This window comes from Pipistrellus hanaki, assembly GCF_964339955.1.
Source record: "Pipistrellus hanaki genome assembly, chromosome: 4".
In the NCBI taxonomy this organism is placed as follows: Eukaryota; Metazoa; Chordata; class Mammalia; order Chiroptera; family Vespertilionidae; genus Pipistrellus; species Pipistrellus hanaki.
The window spans coordinates 44,442,355-44,461,481 of NC_140506.1; the positions used below are offsets into that span (position 1 = coordinate 44,442,355).

The 19,127-nt window shown below is 38.1% G+C and overlaps 1 long non-coding RNA gene across 1 annotated transcript in view; it reads right to left on the minus strand.

Moving 5' to 3' along the window:
* The window catches only part of LOC311621697, a 357,942-nt gene that overhangs the window by 226,322 nt on the left and 112,493 nt on the right, over window positions 1-19,127 (minus strand). The window contains exon 2 of the long non-coding RNA XR_014794866.1: window positions 15,773-15,853. This is a non-coding gene — a long non-coding RNA (uncharacterized lncRNA). The remainder of the gene's footprint in view (window positions 1-15,772; window positions 15,854-19,127) is intronic.

Consider the following 19,127-nt stretch of genomic DNA (forward strand, 5'->3'; position numbering starts at 1 on the left):
CTAGGAGATGCTACTGACTTCAGTCTCCTGGAAATGCAGCCCTCAGAGGCTGAGGCTCTTCAGGAGCACTGATGAGTCAGAGCAGGGTTGGTCAAACTACAGGGCTACAGACCAATCCAGCTCAGCACTTGTTTTGTGTTCCTCCAAGCATCACTTCATCCCCTCCAGGCTGAAATAAAATAATGCCCACTCAACTTAAAGTATTTACTCTCTTACCCTTCACCAAAAATGTTTACCAACTTCTGAGTTAGAGAATGACAAAATTGAGACAGGCACAGAAGTCTGATTCATATCCGAGTATTCTTTTATGTGCTATCTGACAAGAATATGATTTTCCATTATCTTCAGCATATTTTAATGAACACATTCATGATCCTATAACTTAATTTATATCAGTACTTCTTAAATTTTGTAAGGACTTATTTCTTTTTGTTTTGAGGGGTTTGTTTGGGGGAGGTTGGGTCTTTTTGTATTTCTTTGTGTTTTGCTTTAAAAAAGAGGGATTAGTCACAGGAGGGTAATTTTCATGATTTAGATTTCTGTGATACCATCAGTAAAGGAAAAGAAAAGAAAATTGATATCTTAGGATTCAGCAAACTTTTTCTCAATGGCCAGAATATTGTTCATTTTGCAAAAGCCATACAGTGTGTAACACAAGCACTGAGCTGTACTGTTTGACCTGAAAGCAACCATAAACAAAACTTAAATAAATGGGCATGACTGTGTCCAATAAATTTTTTTTTTACAAAGTAGAGACTGTCAAAGAAGAGGCTCATGTAATGCCAATATTTGTCTGTATACAATATATTTTCTCTGTATTCTAAAATAATACTTAATATCCAAATAAAATAATTGAGAATAGTTAGAGTCACTGAAGGAGGTACGCATGAGGCTGAAAGTGGTAAAAAAATTATACATTTATTAGGTCATCTGGAGACCAGATGGGTTGAGCCCCAAAATGGTGCCAGTACCCAGGGATGGAGAGTCAAAGTTTTAAAGGACTCTAGGCAGGCTTTTTTCGGTGGGGAACTCTCTGAGCAAGTCAGATCCTGGGGAAGTCCGGAGGGGAAAGTGGAATGTGATCTAACTGAAAGGGAATGTTGGTTGTGAAGTGGTCTGAAGGTCAGTGCCCAGGGGTTATTTTGGCACAGCTATCCAACGCAGGAGGGTGAGGGTATGACCTTTCCCCCTCGCACAGTCTCCTGCAAGCATCACCTCATCCCCTCCAGGCTGAAGTCTGCCTGCCCAGCATAGCTGTGCAAGAGCAATTTTTAAAAAGAAAGTGGCCTTTAATGTATTGAGCAGGATAATTTCTTGATAGGATATAGTGTAATAAAACTTACTATTAAGTATTAAATAGTAAGCATCTCACTGTCATATTAACCTTAAGAAGTCTTTGCCAGCAAATAATAATAATAATAATAATAATAATAATAATAATTCGGGACCGGTTTGGCTCCATGGTTAGAGTGTCGGCTTGGGGACTGAAGGGCCCTGGGTTCGATTCCGGTCATAGGGCATGTACCTTGGTTGCGGGAATATCCCCAGTGGGGGGTGTGCAAGAGGCAGCTGATCGATGACTCTCTCTCATTGATGTTTCTAACTCTCTATCTCTCTCTCTTCCACTCTGTACAAAAATCAATAAAATGTATTTAAAAATAATAATAATAATAATAATAATAATAATAATAATAGCATATAAGGATTTTTTTTTCCAGGATGTGTATCCTTTACTTACACCAAAGGTAAGCTGCATTTCTATAGCTTTCTGGGCCTATGCAGAGTGAGCTGCCAGTTCTTGACTCAGTGGCCATGGCCCAGGCATCTAGTACATTCCATGCCCAAGTTCAGTAAATGCTAAGGCTTGGCCCTCGCCTCCACCAGGCCCAGACCCCACCTTCCCCACCAGAGGCTGATAGCAACAGCCACCCTGCACCCTGCTCAGCCACCATGGCTGGTCCACGGCCAAGTTGGCTAAAACTTCCCAGCACCACACTCAATATGGCTGACAAGGACCTTTGTTTCCAGTGCATCAAACTAGCATTTCATTTCTCTCCCTCCCCGCCCCCGCCCCAAGAGAAATGCAATTTTGTCTCCATGTCAAGTGGTTTGATGTGTGGTAATCAGAGGGAGACACAAATTTTAAACTTGAGCTTTATGTTGTGACTAACATTAATTTAAATACCCTGCATCAAAAAACTGGCCTGTTCTTCCAAACTGCTTTAAAACCCACCACAATTTTTCGTTGTTTCAGAAACCCACAGTACAATCTGCAATGCATTACAAATTCTGAACAGGGAGCCTTATCTATATTTTCTTGTGCATTCCAAAAACCCCCCAAAATACTGATCAGATTCAGCGCCTACATTCCAAGACTAGTGCCAGTCTGCTGCAAGCTGAGAGAGAAAAGATTGGAAGTAACAGATGTTTGGGTTGCCTAGTCTTGTTATATTCAGGACTTCATCAACAATGCAAAGTTTTCAATTAGAAATGTACTATAGTTCTATTGTTCCCTAAGGAAATTTCTAACTAAAACCAGAGCCTAAGAATTCATTTTCAAACAAATTCTAACTGTAGTTTTGAGGACTATGTATATGTATGTATATATATATGTATATGTATATGTATATGTATATGTATATGTATATGTATATGTATATGTATCTTCTTAGAAGGGAAAAAAATTCCATTTGATGAGCCTGCCTTCAGCCAGCACCGCAGCAGCGGGAGCAGGATTCAATGGGTGGTAAGTATTCTCCCTCTGCTCTTGCAGACTTGGTGACTCCATGGGGTGTGCTCCCCAGACTCCTGCTGTCCAGAAGGGCAGCCACAGCGGATGCTCACAGCCTCACTGTAGGGAGAATGTTTTGTGGGTCTGGTCCCACCATGCTTGGGATAGCTCCACATGAGACATCCTGACTCGCTTCAAAGACACCAGAGCTTCTGAAGCCCCTCCAGCAGGTGCACTTGCATCACCTCTGCCAACCACACTGCTCAGCTCCTGCTAGGTTTTGTATGCCAGGAAAGAAGGTGATTAGTTCCCTCCTGGATTCAAAGGGAAGAGTGAGCCGAGTCCGTTGTTTGCGCTCAAGATCTGCATCCCTAGTGGCTGTTGGTTCACATATTAGCCAACTTCAAAGGGACAGCAACACAGCTTACACTATACAGGATTTCAGAAGAGCTCAGATCCAGGGCTTTTTTGGCTGAGGATGGACCAACAAATTAAACTGGTAAAGTAAAGCCAGTTTTATTTGAACGTAAATGTATAGAAGGAAGTCAATATATTTTTGATGTTGTTATTGTTCCTAAAAATATTTTATCTTTTGTCCTAAGTCTTCCATGAAACCACCCCTAATTAGTCTATATATACAAAGTTATCTCTCCATTCTCTGGACTCTTAAAAATACATATAGTATCTGCTGACAAGTAAGCACTTTATTATATGCTACCTGTGTTAGACTCTGTATTATATTTTTAATACTGACTTCCCAAATTGATTTTGAGTATCTCAAGGGCAGACAGAATGTCTTACACCTACTCTCAGGACCTATAATGGGTTATTGGGAATCGGGGCATAAGCTTCATATTCAAAACAAAAATTGAATTTAAATTTTTTATGCTATCTAAAAAAAAAAAAAAAAGATTATACCTAGACTTCCATAGCTGTACTGGCAAGAGTGTTAAAATGAAACAGTTTACCTAACAATTTTTAATATTTCCCAGTTTCTATAATTCTCTCTTGGCATTACTTTATTTTTTATATTCCAAGAATCTCAAAAAATTAAATAAGGAAGTGTCTCACTTTACCTCAGATTTTCTGTAGTGCCTGGCACCATGTTACAAGGACATGTTCAAAAAATGTTCCCTGAGGGTCAACGGATATTCTGCAGATGGAAGAAAGAAGTGCAAAACTGGGATGGCACTTGGCCATAACCCAACCAGAAATCAGACACAGAGTAACTAAAAAGGTCCCTTGGTTGAATGGTTAGAGCCCATCTCCAAAGTGATGTTTCCCCCCCATTCTGTGTGGAGCAAAACATGTGTATTAAAATAATGGGGATGCTTCTCCTTTTAATAATGAGGTATCCTTTGAGAACTTGGAGGTAAGGTAGCCCTTTTACACTAGTAAAATCTAGAGTCAGTGGCTAACCAGATAGGAGAGAAAGCCACACAGCAAACTGTCATAAACAACCCAAGGGATCTAAAAATCCCAGAACTCCAATCAAGGTAGTCTCTAGAAGTAACCTACGAGAAGTAGGACTAGATTGTAGCCTTCAAGATCTCATATAATCTTCATAGAAAGATAGTGGGAAGCAGTTTGTGAATAGGAAAGGGAAACCAAATACAAGTTAGTCATGAGTTCACTGTGTGAGTTCATTTTATGAAGAGACTCAGGACAGCTGGTAATCCTCTGGTGACATCTCCAAACTGCCCTTATTTCCTAGGCACCTGTTTCTGCTGCCTTCTTGATTTTAGCTGATGTGGTGATCATTCATCCTGTTCACCAAATCTTTCTGGCTCTCTACCTTCTGGTTCTATGTGGAATGGCATTTCCTCATTCTTCTTTTCCTTTAGGGATGAACTTGTGACTTGTTCTGGCCAATGAATGAGAGTGATTTGAAAGCCAGTGAACAATTCACACATCTCCACTGTCCTGCCTTTCCCATCATGGATCATGAAAGCACAGGTGGAGCCTCCCTCTGTCTGGGCCCTGAGTGAGAATGAGCAGAGCTCCTCGGCTGATCAGTGGGGCTACATGCCATAAACAAGAAATAAGCCTTTGTTATTTTAAGTCTTTATTATTTACCCTACATTGCCACCAAACTAAACTACCATTGGGGCTACACTGTTCAATGCCAAGGGATTGTAGAAGATGCAGGATGAGAGAGGCCCATGTTGTCACAGCAACCACTGGACTCATTAATCTTAAATATTATTTTTATACTTGAAAGTTGCCAAGAGAGTAAATCGCAAATATTCTCACTACAAAAAAGAAATGGTAATTAAATGGCATGATTAGTTGTTAACTAATATCTTGGTGGTAATCATTTTGCAATATATAAGTACATCAATCAATATATTGTATACCTTAAGCTTACACAGTGTTATACAATAAAGTTGGGAACCATGAAGTGAGTCTCTTAAAGAAAAATTTTTTTTATAAAGACAAAAGTACACAGATGGGTGCAAAGTGTCATAAATAGTTAAGATAAAATAGGAAACAACAAAAAATTTTAGAAGCATAATTTTACAAAGTGAAACAAGGAATTAGAGCAGAAAGGGGACCTTTGAAAGCACCAGCCTCAATGAACAGAAGAGGAAACTGTTGCAGAGAATCTCCATTACCTAACCAATGTCCCCAGCTACTGACTGCAATCCAGGTTGACTGGTTCCAGTGCTAGTACTCGTTCTGCCACACCTTGCATGTGTAGGATAAGGATTTTCCTGGTGTTCCCAACAAAACAGGGGAGAGAGAGATTTTCATGCAAGAAGACATCTTGTCTTCAGCGTTCACTTGGAATGATTCCTCAGGTTTGTGGCAGTGAGGTGGATTGACTTCACTGTGTAACCTTGCTTATCCATAAAGAGAGTTATCTAATGTTCTGTTTCCCTCTTTCTCAACTCTTCACCTGACTTAGGTGGAAAGATTAAAAAATGGACAAAAAATGCCTGACCCACATGCCTCCAAAATTTTCCAACTTTTGACCTTTATAATCTAAATAATTGTTTTCACTGTGAAGTCATTAAATATAATGACCTATTTAAAAAAAAAAAAAAAGCTTCAGAGAAGTTTTCCCAATGCTAAACAACCTCTTTTAATAGCTGTTTTTGGAATAAGGCAGTGTTTGAATAAATAGCCTTTTGCAGTCAGTCTAGTATCAGATCATTCTTAAAGCATTATCTTAGGTAAGGTTTGGAATGAACTTGTGACTTGTTCTGGCCAATGGAATGAAAGTGATATGAGAGCCAGTGAACAATTCACACATCTCTTATGTTTTCTTTTAAGATGGAACTTAGTTTTTTCACTCTGTTATAATTTTATGAACCCAAACTTTCAAGTGGAAAAAATTCAAAGCAACCAGTTTTAAAAAGTAAAGAAAATAAAGAAAAATACTAAAAATCATAACCCACCATCACTCCCAGTTACTAACATTCATGGTCTCCTTAAATCAGTCTCTATAAATCAGACCAAGGGTTTATAAAAGTCAAGTTCTACCCCTTGTAAGTGGGCCCATTTCTACTATAGATATTATTGAATAATTGGCATTATGAGTTTCTCAGAGCCATGCCCTCCAAGGTCCATGAGCACTGACCTGGGTTCTTGCTCACCTGTTGTTGTTAATGCAACACGCCCCCCCCCCCAAACACACACACACACACACACACACACACACACACACACACACACGAGAAATTCCTTATACTTTTGCACATGCCCCTGTTCATTTTTAGAGTACAAAGCCTTAATAAATCAACATTTATTTCCTTCTCAAAAAACAAAATTTTCCTGTGATGCTCTTTAGATGAAACTGGTTTTTAAGACTGCTTTATAGTCTGCCACATCCAGCTTCTAATATGGTTCTTAGCACAATAAGAGCTCATTTTTTTCACAGACCTAAGATGACTGCACTCTTAACAGGAAGCTGAGTAACTTAGTTCCCAGCCATGGACTAGATTTACACCTAAAATACTGTGTAGTCAGCTTGAAGGAAAACCAAGGTGCTCCCTGTGATGTGCATGGCAGGTGGCAGATAGAATTGGTGAAATTTGAAGCAGTGGTAAGTTTTCCTATTTCACATGGTTCTTCTCTTATAGTACCCCCAAGTTTTATGAAGCACCACAGCCTAGTTCTGTTGTGTTTAGAGCATAAAAATCACCCACTGAGGGTTTCACTAAGGCAAGTACAGGTACTAGTGGGGGGAGAGCAGGGAGAGACTGGTGGAGTGGTGAGGTGCAAGCCACACCCAGAGTGAGGCAAAGAGGGAAAGAAGCTCCTAGATGAGCCCACAGCCTAAGGGAAGGTCCTCAAAGCCATGGGAAACTCCGCTAGCCCAGTTGGCTGTTAGGGGAGTTTGTGTATCTCCCAGGAATGAACTTGCCTTAGCATCTCTGCCTGTCTTGGTTACTGGCTGGGAAGGGTGGCCCTGATGCAAATATGGCAATCAATTACCAAGTGCATCAGCTAAGGAAACTTGCTCAATCACAGTCTCTGTATTTGGAGGTCTGCTAGGTCCATTCTCAATACCAACTCAAACATATGACCATAATCAGCTATTCAACCACTAAAAATGCCTACATACAACAACTTTCAACCCTTCCATCTTTCAAATGTCTCATTTTAGCCATTTTCAATTGCTGTTTTAATTATTGATAAACATCTTGATAGTTTCCAACCAAGAATTGAAGAAAGGGGAAGTCAAATCTTCTAGGATCACCAGAGCAGTACAAGGAAACGAATAGACCAGAGAGTGCCCAACTCAAGAAACCCCTTCACCGACATGGTAGCTTCACCTGGCACTGGCCCAGGCTCTGCTGCTCAGAGCTGCAGCTCAGGGCACCTCAGCAGGTCACCAAGCTCTGTCATACAATGACTTCCAGCTCCCTCTGCAAACTTGAAAGTGCTCTATCAGAGACCCATCATTACCCACTATAGAACTTCTAAGAGAAAATTGAATCAAATAAATTATTAGCAATTTCATAATAAACTTCAACTCATCTCCCATACATTTTCCTCAAACTGCCGGAGTAATTTATATATTAAACATTTAGATAGTGTCATTCTTCCTTGTCAAGTCCCCCTGTGAGGGATTTAATACAGAAGAGACCATTATATTTCAGGAGGGTATAAGTTAAGAAAGGCCTCAAAAGATATTGCGAGCTAGAAGAATTCTCAAAGTCCTGCCAGCTCTGTGACTTTATGATTGCAGATGAGTAAACTGAGAGCACATAGAGAAACTTTCCCCAACTAGAAAAGGAAGTCAGTGGAAAGGACAGCCTTGGGGAATGCCTTCTTTCGTGGGCTCTCTCCTAAAACATGTAGTATGTTTTTGAATCATAGATAAGCATGTTGTCCCTTTACTCATAACTTCTTTTGGAAGAAGTGGTCATTAGAGGACAGCACATGTTTGTATTTGTAAACATTCCAAAAACAGCATACAGAAGGACAAGTAAGCCTTAAAAGATAATCACGAGATGTTTGGTCTTGGGCCTGCACAAAATTTCTAAGTGTTTCCAGTAGCATTGAGGACCAAAGTTCATGTCTCCCTTGACTCAGTGTTATCATACTTGTCAGCCCAAAACAGAAGGAATATTGACACAGTGATTTCAGACAAAGTTACAGTCAAGTTGGCCTAAAACATTGGGGACATCAAAAATGTGTTCTTCACTCAAATCCATATGATTTTTTGATTGCTTGACATCAAAACTACTATATATACTCTTTCCATCTTCTTCTGTTTGCCCAATGTAGAATACAAAAATGTTATTAACTTCATAGAGTGTATGTGGACACACACACACACACACACACACACACACACACACATGCATAGACCAAAAAGCTCAGCTAGTCAACAGCTTTGGCGAAGTAAAATACGAATGATAATTAGAAACATGTGTCCCCAGCAAAGAGGCACAGAAATGAAAAGGTCATCTTTTTCCAAATGACCTAATTAGAAAAGCCTGGAGTGCTGGCTACAGTATAATGGTTTTACACAGCTTTTAACTCAGACTTCCTGTTTTAAAACAGTGCAATTTACTGCTCCTGTAGCAAATATGAGTTGTCACTTAATGCCAACAGAATTAGGCCTCACAACACCACCTGCCTCCAGCAATCTCCTCATTGTTAGACCCGTCAGCTGAGGATAGCTGATTTACCATCCCAGAATGACCATTTAGAACCTGGTGCCAGGATCGCTGCCAAGTTGAGAACAAGGATTTCATGTCGAAGAGAGCCCATAAGGTACTTTACATTAATGCCAATTGAAATATGCATGAACAGACCAAAGGGAAAAGCACTTGCTCTGAATTAGACTATCAGCCAGCAAATGCTTCTTAGATTTTTTTCTGGTCCCAGAGCTAAGATTCTGATGCTGAATAATTTTAATTGCTCAAAGACAACAGCTACACACTGGCTGAAAATGCTGCAAGGTAGAAACTCCAACAGGCACCCAAATAGAATTGTCATTTTAAATAGACGCCTCTGTAAATTTGTATTTAATCTCTCTCATATTTATTCATTGTGTTGTGATGTTTCATTAAGTATTCATTTTGGTTGTCTTGTTTCATTGCCTCAGTTGTCCCATCTAAAACACCTAACTGATGCTATGATGAGAATGTTCATCCAAGACTCTGAAGAATTTAAAATGCAATAACAGCAGGCCCTGACTGGGTAGTTCAGTTGGTTATGGGTTCAATTCTTGATTAGAGCACATACGAGAATCAACCAATGAATGTATAAATGTGTGGAACAAACTGATTTTTCTCTCTCCCTCATTCGCTCTCTCTTCCTTCTCTCTCTAAAGTAAATGAAAATATAGAATAAAATGAGGGGGAAAGGATCGCTTATTATAAATAAAATAAAATATGGTAACCAAAAGGAGTGCCCAGCTTCTGACTGAATTTCTTAGACTCTCTTGTAGCTAAGTGTGGTCATATGACTAAATTTAGGCCTGTAGGAGGTTAATAGAAGAGATTTCTACAACATTTGAATCATCCATACAGATGGCTGGCCTTGAATTAATTCTCTTTGTCCTCATCACTGGCTGTGAAATGGTGACTAGAGTAACCTTGGGTAACAGCCCTGTGGCATTCATCTATATACTTTTCCATGAAAGAGAAATAAACCTCTGTCACTCTTAAAACAAAGTGGATTAGGTCCACTTTGTTTAAGTAGCTTAGCATGCATTTCAAATTATACAAACAAAGGGAGCATCAAGAAGTTACATCTACTGGTTGTGCCTTGGTCTTAAGTACATATTTTGAATTGTTCAGTGCATTAACAAACCAAAGAGAAAGTGACCTTGGACTAATCCTAATTCATGCCTCTTCTTTAATCTATATCAGTCTTCAAGATCAAATAGTTCTGGGATCTTTCCATAAAATGAAGAGGATAAGTACTGTTGGAGTTTCAAATCCTATGCTCTAAATTGCTACACTGTACTATGACTGGATGTAAACGAGAACTGAATTCTTTTTATGGCATTATACCAAAAGAGATACATCTGTACATTCTGTTTATATACTTTACTATATATTTCCAAATTTCAATACATGCATTTCCTTCATTTAATACATCCTCCACAATATTTTTAATTCCTCTGTTTCTACTGGGTTTTTTTTTCCCTGTGGCCTTGTTCTCTATTGCTTTTTTAAATCACACAAAGGTCTGTTCCAATTTATAAAATACCTTCCTTCATTAGATTATGCTGCCACTCTGATAACTATCTTATTTTATATATTACATTTCTCAAATATGTGATTTATAGGTCAACTGCCTCTAAGCCTTCATTCTCATTCTGTCCTTAAATGCCTAAAACCTGTATCTGCCTCATCCCAATCTACTAAAAATTTAAAAGATAACCACTCTATTTTCACAATTCTTATATCCTGGGACTATTTATTTGTACATCCAACATACATCTAGAACCTAGTGCCAGGATCACTGCCAAGCTGAGGACAAGGATTGAATGTTGAAGAGAGCCCATGAGATACTTTTATTAATGCCAATTGAAATATGCATGAATAGACCAAAGGGGAAAGCACTTGTTCTGAATCAGACTATCAGGGAATGCTTCTCAGATTATTTTTTCTGGTCCCAGAGCTAAGATTTTGATGCTGAATAATTTTAATTGCCCAGAGTCAACAGGTACACATTGACTGAAAATGCTGCACGGTAGCAATAGGCACCCAAATAGAATAATCATTTTTAATACTAGTAGATGCAGAGAAAACAAATATTGGAAACATTTTAAACCCCTTACTCATTATATTGTGTCTATCACATATAAACAAGGTGCTATAAAAAAAGCAATAGAGAACAAGAAAAAGTTATTGCAAATTAAAAATATTAATGAATTAAACACTTAAATGATGGGTTCAAAGATATATACATATGGATGAAGGAAAAAAAGTGGACAGTACAATAGAAACTATGCAAAATATGTGACAATAGTAAAAACAGAACATATGGCCGAAACCGGTTTGGCTCAGTGGTAGAGCTTCGGTCTGCGGACTGAAAGGTCCCAGGTTCGATTCCGGTCAAGGGCATGAACTTTGCTTGTGGGCACATCCCTGGTAGGAGGTGTGCAAGAGGCAGCTGGTCGATGTTTCTCTCTCATTGATGTTTCTAGCTCTCTATCTCTCTCCCTTCCTCCTCTCTGTAAAATATCAATAAAATATATTTAAAAAAAAAAAAAAAAAAAAAAAAACAGAACATATGGAAAGAAGAAAATTATCAAAAAAAAAAAAAACGTATAAAATAAAATGTCTAAAGTTTAAGAGATTGGATTCCAGCTACAAATACTCTTCTAAAAGAACAGATATTTTATAAATAAATGAAAATTATCAAACCAAAAAATGTCCTAGTGATATTTCAGAACACTATGAAAAAGAAGAAATTCTAAATATTCCTGAATAAGAAATGTACATTTAGAGTTTAGAATTCCACTTCTCAGTAACTCTGAAGATAGGGGAAAGGAAAGGGTGGGAATGGAGCAATGCCTTCAAATTTCTGATGGAAAATAATTTTCAAATTTTATTTCTATAGAATTTTGGCAAACTATCAATAAAATGTCTAAGTATAAAGATATTATCAGACATGCAAGAACTCATACAATTGTCCTCTCACACACTCTTTCTTGTGAAGTTATTTGGGAATGTGTTCCAATGAAAGGAGGGAGTAAGCCAAAATATATGAGCCAAAAAAGTAAACTCAAAAAGGAAAAGTTAATTCAAACCAGCAAGTATGAGGGGAAGTCTTAATGTTACTACTTTATAGAAGCTTTGTGATAACTATCTGACATAAAAACAAAAAGACAAAGATTGAGTAATGAGGACATTTTAAAAACTTAAAAAATGCCTGATGTGATAAAAAGTTTGAAAAATAATTGAAGAGTTATTAGAAGGAAGCCATGGCAAGAAAAAAAGGAAAGCATTCAAAACTTTGGAGAAAATAAAATCTGCAAGAAAATAAAATGAGAATGGTGATTTACTTAGCCCTTGAGAGGACAATGTTCATAATAAAAACTGAAAACTATATAATAAAATAATATAATAAAAATTATTGAATCAAATCAGATTAAATAGGCTACTACCGAGAGAGAATAGGGAGGGGAAATGTAAGAGACCTATATCCTGTGTTATCTGCAGGAAGTAGTTTCTATAATTGCTCATCACAAATTAGCAGTATAGTGAGTTAAATGGCTACAGATTAAAGATTCTTTCCCCTGAGGAGTAGGATTGGGGATTTAGGGAGCAGGGGAGAGTTAAGTTTTCTTTATCAACCTTTACTTGCTATTGGTTTTTATACCATGTGAATGTTAATTCTGTATTTTAAGCTTTATTTTTATTTATTTTTTTTGATATTTAGGCAGAGGTGACAGCACACATCAAAATCATCAAGGGGAACTGAAGAAGCACAAGCACAGTGTTGGTCTTGAAGTGTTCCTAGAAAGCACGCCTCTAAAGGAAGGGCAGGACCAGGTTACTGAGACCAGCAGTTTGTTAGCGGCTTTTGTAAATACCTGAGTAGTGATACCTGGATGAAAGCAATATTTTAGGAAGGTCTGCTTGATCCTAGTGCACAAAATGAAGAGAGGATGAAATGATTCAATATTCAGTATCTTCCTTAGTCTAATACCTCTGATCTGGTATGTTTGCCAATTCATTTTCTCCTCACAACCATGACAGATAGCCAACATCGCACTCTTTTCACTTGTAAACTGGTTTAACCATAAAGTCAAATTAGCATACAGTGCTCTTCACAATCAAGATCAATGATTCTCACTGCTAGCTCCTCGTTAGTATCCGTAATGATACTTTGAAAAAATACATGATTTCTGGACATCATCTCAAACCAGACTTTCTATGCAATAATTCTCAAAATGTGGCCCCCAGACTAGCAGCATCATTGTCACCAGGGAATTTATTAGAAAGTAAATTCTTGGGTCCCATCCCATAATACTGTAGCAGTCTGGGCTCTCTAGGTGATTGTGATGCTGCTGAAACTAAAAACTACAGATATATGGTACGCTAGTTCTGGTCAAGGCTTTGGAATCAGGTAACTGATATGTGACCTTGAACAAGTTATTAATTCATAAGAACACCTGGCCAGTTACACATAATCCCTTTCAGGACATTTAACAATCTGCACTGGCAGGCTCTTCCCTCTCTTCTTTCTCCACCACCTGATCTTAAGCTATACTTCATTTCCATCGTGGAATTCATGACAAGGAGTCAAAGGGCATGCTTTGAACTTCAGGTGAACATAATGGCCTTTCTCCCTGTGTGTTCTCTCCACTTCTCATCCAGCTCCTTTCCACTTCCACCATCCTGCTTGCACCCACATAAACTCTGGATCTCTGAGTTTCATTACTCCAAACCAAGACTGCTCTTCTCCTCATGTCTCTTAAAAATCTCATTTCACTTTTAGGTCAAAATTGAAATGAGGTATCTCTTTTTTTTTAATTTTTATATAGTCCCAAACATAAATAAATACAGTACTCCTAAGTTATCTGAGAGCACTTCAGCATTTCTATTATAACCTTACCTAGAGGCCCAGTGCACAAAAATTGAGCAGGTGGGGGGTGTCCCTGCACCCTTTCCAATCTGGGACCCCTTGAGGGATGTCCGAAAATCCACATTATTAGCCAGTACACTTGGTATCCTATCTAACAAAAGAATAATATTGAAGAAAATTATAGAATCAGGCCTAAACGGGCAGTCAGACATCCCTCTCACAATCCAGGATTGCTGTCTCTCAACTACTCGCCTGCCTGCCTTCCTGATTGCCCCTAACTGCTTCTGCCTGCCACCCTAATCACTCCCTAACCACTCCTCTAACAGCCTGATCGATGCCTAACTGCTCCCCTGCCAGCCTGATGCCCCTAACTGCCTTCCCCTGTAGGCCTGGTCACCCCTAAATGTCCTCCACTGCAGGCCTGGTCCTCCACAACTGCTCTCCCCTGCAGGCTTGATTGCCCCCAAATGCTCTCCCTTGCAGGCCTGGTCCCTCCCAACTACCCTCCCCTGCTGGCCTGATCGCCCACAACTGCCCTCCCTTCCAGGCCTGGTCCCTCCCAACTGCCCTCACTTGCAGGCCTGGTCTCTTCCCTGCTGGCCATCTTGTGGTGGACATCTTGTGTCCACATGGAGGCAGCCAACTTTGACCACATGGGGGCAGCCATCTTGAGTGTTGGAGTGATGGTCAATTTGCATATTACTCTTTTATTAGATAGGATACCAGGTTTACTGGCTAATAATGTGGCTTTTCTTCAATAGATGGAGTTACACATATGTTGATGTACACTGAGTGGTCAGATTATTCTGATCTCTGAACGAATAATAATCTGGCCACTATAAATAAATAAATAAATATATATATATATATATATATATATATATATATATATATATATGAGGCCTGGTGCATGAATGCATGAATTTGTGCATGGGTGGGGTCCAGCCAGTCTGGCCAGTGGGAGGGGACATGGGCAGTTGGCCAGTCTGCCTGCTGGTCAAACTCCTGGTGGAGGGGACAATTTGCATATTATCCCTTTTATTATATAGGATATACACTGAGTGGCCAGATTATTATGCATTCAGAGATCATAATAATCTGGTCACTCAGTGTATATGCAATTTGATGTGTATGGTATTTTGTTGTATTGACAACAAGCTTCAAAACTTCATATGTCAAATTTTCTGAAGGTGTTAACATCATAGATATTTTTATGCTTAAAAATGTCGAATTTCGTGCCAAAAAAGAGCATTTGCGGGAAATTTTAATTCATTACTTTATTTTTAAGAAAAGTGCTGCTGAAAGTGATTGTGTACTTTGGGAAACTTATGGTGAACATACTCCATCTCAAGATACTTGTGAACATTGATTTGAAAGCTTTAAAAGTGATGATTTCGATGTGAAAGACAAAGAATGTCCAAGTCAACCGAAAAAGTATGAAGACCAATAATTACAAGCATTATTGGATGATGATGTGTGTCAAACTCAAAAACTACTTACAGAAACATTAAACGCTGCTCTTAATTAGAGCAAACAATTTCTGATCATTTTCAAGAAATAGGAAAAATTTTAAAGGAAGGAAAATGGGTGCCACATGAACTGAACGAAAAACAAAGTCATCAGTAAAATATTGCTTCAATAGCACAAAAGAAAGTCTTTTTGCATTGAATTGTGACTGGTGATGAAAACTGGATTTATTTTGAGAATGCCAAATGCAAAAAATCATGGGTTGATCCAGGTCGCCCATCAACTTTGACTGCAATGCCAAATTGCTTCAGAAAGAAAACAATGATCTGCATTTGGTGGGATCAGGAATAATCAGGTATATTATTAGTTTCTAAAACCAGGTGAAGCCATTAATATTTATCACTACTGACAACAAATAATCGATTTAAACCATGCTTTGATCATGAAATGACCAGAATATTCCAGAAGACACAGCAAAGTAATTTTGTTTCATGATAATGGACCATCACACACTTCAAAACCAGCTAAAGATGCTTTAATATATCTTGCCTGGAAGTATTAACCCACCTTCTGTATTCACCAAACCTTGCTCCTCAGATTGATGTTCCGATAGATGGCACACGTAGTTTCTGAGCAGCACTTCAAAACCTACGAAGAAATGGGAAATTAGGTTTCTGAATGGTTTGCCTCAAAACAAAAAAGTTCTATTGGGACAGTATCCACAAATTACCTGAAAGATAGGGAAAATGTGTAGCTAGCGATGGACATTACTTTGAATAAAGCACTTTTGATGTTTCTCTTGAAATTCTCATGTTTTCGTTGATTACAAAATTCAAATTAGTTAACAGTTCACCTGGTATGTCCATGCTTTAATACAGCTTTCATTATACCTCCTACTACACATATGAAACTTTAAAGAGCAGATGACATAATAATCTTAACTAGAGGTCCTGTGCACAAAAATAGAAAACTGTACATAGAAAATCCTAAAGACTCCCATCAAAAAATTATTAGACTTAATAAATGAATTTGGCAATGTAGCAGAATAAAAAATTAACACCAAGAAATCTATGTCATTTCTATACACTAGTAGTAAACTTACAGAAAGATAGACTAAAAAAATAATCCCATTGCCGAAACCGGTTTGGCTCGGTGGATAGAGTGTCGGCCTCTGGACTGAAAAGTCCCAGATTCGATTCTGGTCGAGGGCATGTACCTTGGTTTCAGGCATATCCCCAGTAGGGGGTGTGCAAGAGGCAGCTGATCGATGTTTCTCTCTCATCGATTTTTCTAACTCTCTGTCCCTCTCTCTTCCTCTCTGTAAAAAATCAATAAAATATATTTTTTTAAATAATAATAATATTCCCATTTACCATCACTCCAAAAAAAGTAAGATACCTAGGAATAAACTTAACTAAGAAGGTAAAGACCTGTACTTGAAAACTACAGGACACTGAAAAAAAAGAGAAAGAGGAAGACATAAACAAATGGAAGAACATTCATGTTCATAGATTGGTAAAATCAACATCATTAAAATATCCATACTGCTAAAACCGGTTTGGCTCAGTGGATAGGGCATCGGCATGCAGACTGAAAGGTCCCAGGTTCAATTCTGGTCAAGGGAATGTACCTTGGTTGCGGGCCCATCCCCAGTAGGGGGTGTGCAAGAGGCAGCTGGTCGATGTTTCTCTCTCATTGATGTTTCTAACTCTCTATCCCTCTCTCCTCCTCTCTGTAAAAAATCAATAAAATATATATTTTTTTTTTAAAATGTCCATACTACCCAAAGCAACCTATAGATTCAATGCACTCCCCATTAAAATACCAATGGTATATTTCACAGATATAGAACGAATTCTCCAAAAATTCATCTATAATAAATAAAGTCCCCGAATAGCTGCAGCAATCCTGAGAAAGAAGAACAAATTAGGTGGGATCTCAATACCAGATATCAATCTGTATAACAAACCCACTGTTCTCAAAACTACCTGGTACTGGCACAAAAACAGACATATAGACCAATGGAATAGAATAGAAACCTTAGAAATTGAACCAAACCACTATGCTCAATTAATATTTGACAAGGGAGGCAAGAATATACAATGGAAGTCAAGATAGTTTCTTCAATAAATGGTGTTAAGAAAATTGGACAGATATACGCAAAAAAAAAAAAATGAATCTAGACCACCAACTTACACCATACACAAAAATAGATAAAGGACTTAAACTTAACATGGGAAACCATAAAAATACTAGAGACAGCAAAATCTCAGATATATGCCAAAGCAATGTCTTCACTGATACAGCTCCTAGAACAATGGAAACAAAAGAGAAAATAAACAAATGGGACTACATCAAAATAAAAAGCTTTTGCACAACAAAAGAAACCATCAACAAAATAACAAGAAAGCCTACTTCATGGGAGAACATATTTGTCAATGTTATTACCAATAATGATTTAATCTCCTACATTTATAGGGAACTCATACAACCTAACAAAAGAAAGATAAACAACCCAATCAAAAAAATGGGCAATGGACCTAAATAGATACTTTTCGAAAGAGGACATAAGGAAGGCCAAAAGACATATGAAAACATGCTCAAAGTCACTAAACATCCAAGAGATGCAAATCAAAATGACAATCAGGTACCATCTCAAACCTGTCAGAATGGCTATCATCAACAAATCAACAAAGGACAAGTGCCGGTGAGGATGTGGAGAAAAAGGAACCCTTGTGCACTGCTGGTGGGAATGCAGACTGGTGCAGCATGAAGTTTCCTCAAAAAACTAAAAATGGAACTCCCATTATTTGACCCAGTAATCCCACTTCTAGGAATATATCCAAAAAAACTAGACACACCAATCAGAAAGGATATTTGCATCCCTATCTGTGTTCATAGCAGCACAATTTATAATAGCTAAGATTTGGAAACATCTTAAGTGCCCATCAGCAGACAGTGGATTAGAAAACTGTGGTACATCTACACAATGGAATTCTATGCTGCAGTAAAAAAGAAGGAATTCTTACCACTTGCAACAACATGGATGGAACTGGAGAGTATTATGCTAAGTGAAATAAGCTAGTCAGAGAAAGTTAATTATCACATGATCTTACTCATTTGTGGAATATAATGAACAACATAAGCTGATAAACAGAAACAGATTCAGAGACAGAGAAGCATTGATCAGACCACCAAACCTCAGAAGGAAGATAGGGGTGGGTGTGGGGAAAGGGAAGAGATCAATCAAAGGACTTGTATGCATGCATATTAGCCTAACCAATGGACACAGAAAACAGGGGGGTGAGGGCATCAGTGGGGGGAGAAGAGGGCAATGGGGCTATAAGGACACATTTGTAATACCTAAATAAAGAAAAAAAAGTCTCGCCTCTTTCAGAAAACCTTCTCCCACTACCCCTACCTACACTAGTCTTTCGTAATCTCACATTGTATTGACTTACTATTTCAAAGTTTCATGTGTTAATGCTTGACCTTTAAGGGCAAGAAGTCCAACAAACATGATATGCCGCACTTCCAATTACCTCTCTGATTTCATCACATTTTAAGATAAGCACTTCATAGGAAATACCAAAAAATAATAAAAATATGTAAGTATATTGTTATTATATTTATATAACTCAGTATTCAGAGCCCAAAGTCTAGAGTAAGGCATACGTGAATTTGAATCCTAGCTCAAACGCTACAGTAATTGTGGGCCCCTGGGCAAGTTACTTAACCTTTCTGAGTCTCAATTTTTTGATATGCAAAAAGTGAGTAACAGCAGTATGTACCTCATTAAATTGTTGTGAATATTCAATGAAATAAGGTATGTAAATGCTTAGCAAAACATCTGGCACATATTAAGCAATCAGTTCATAACTATAATTAATTATTATTGGAATGAAAATTTTCACACCTAACT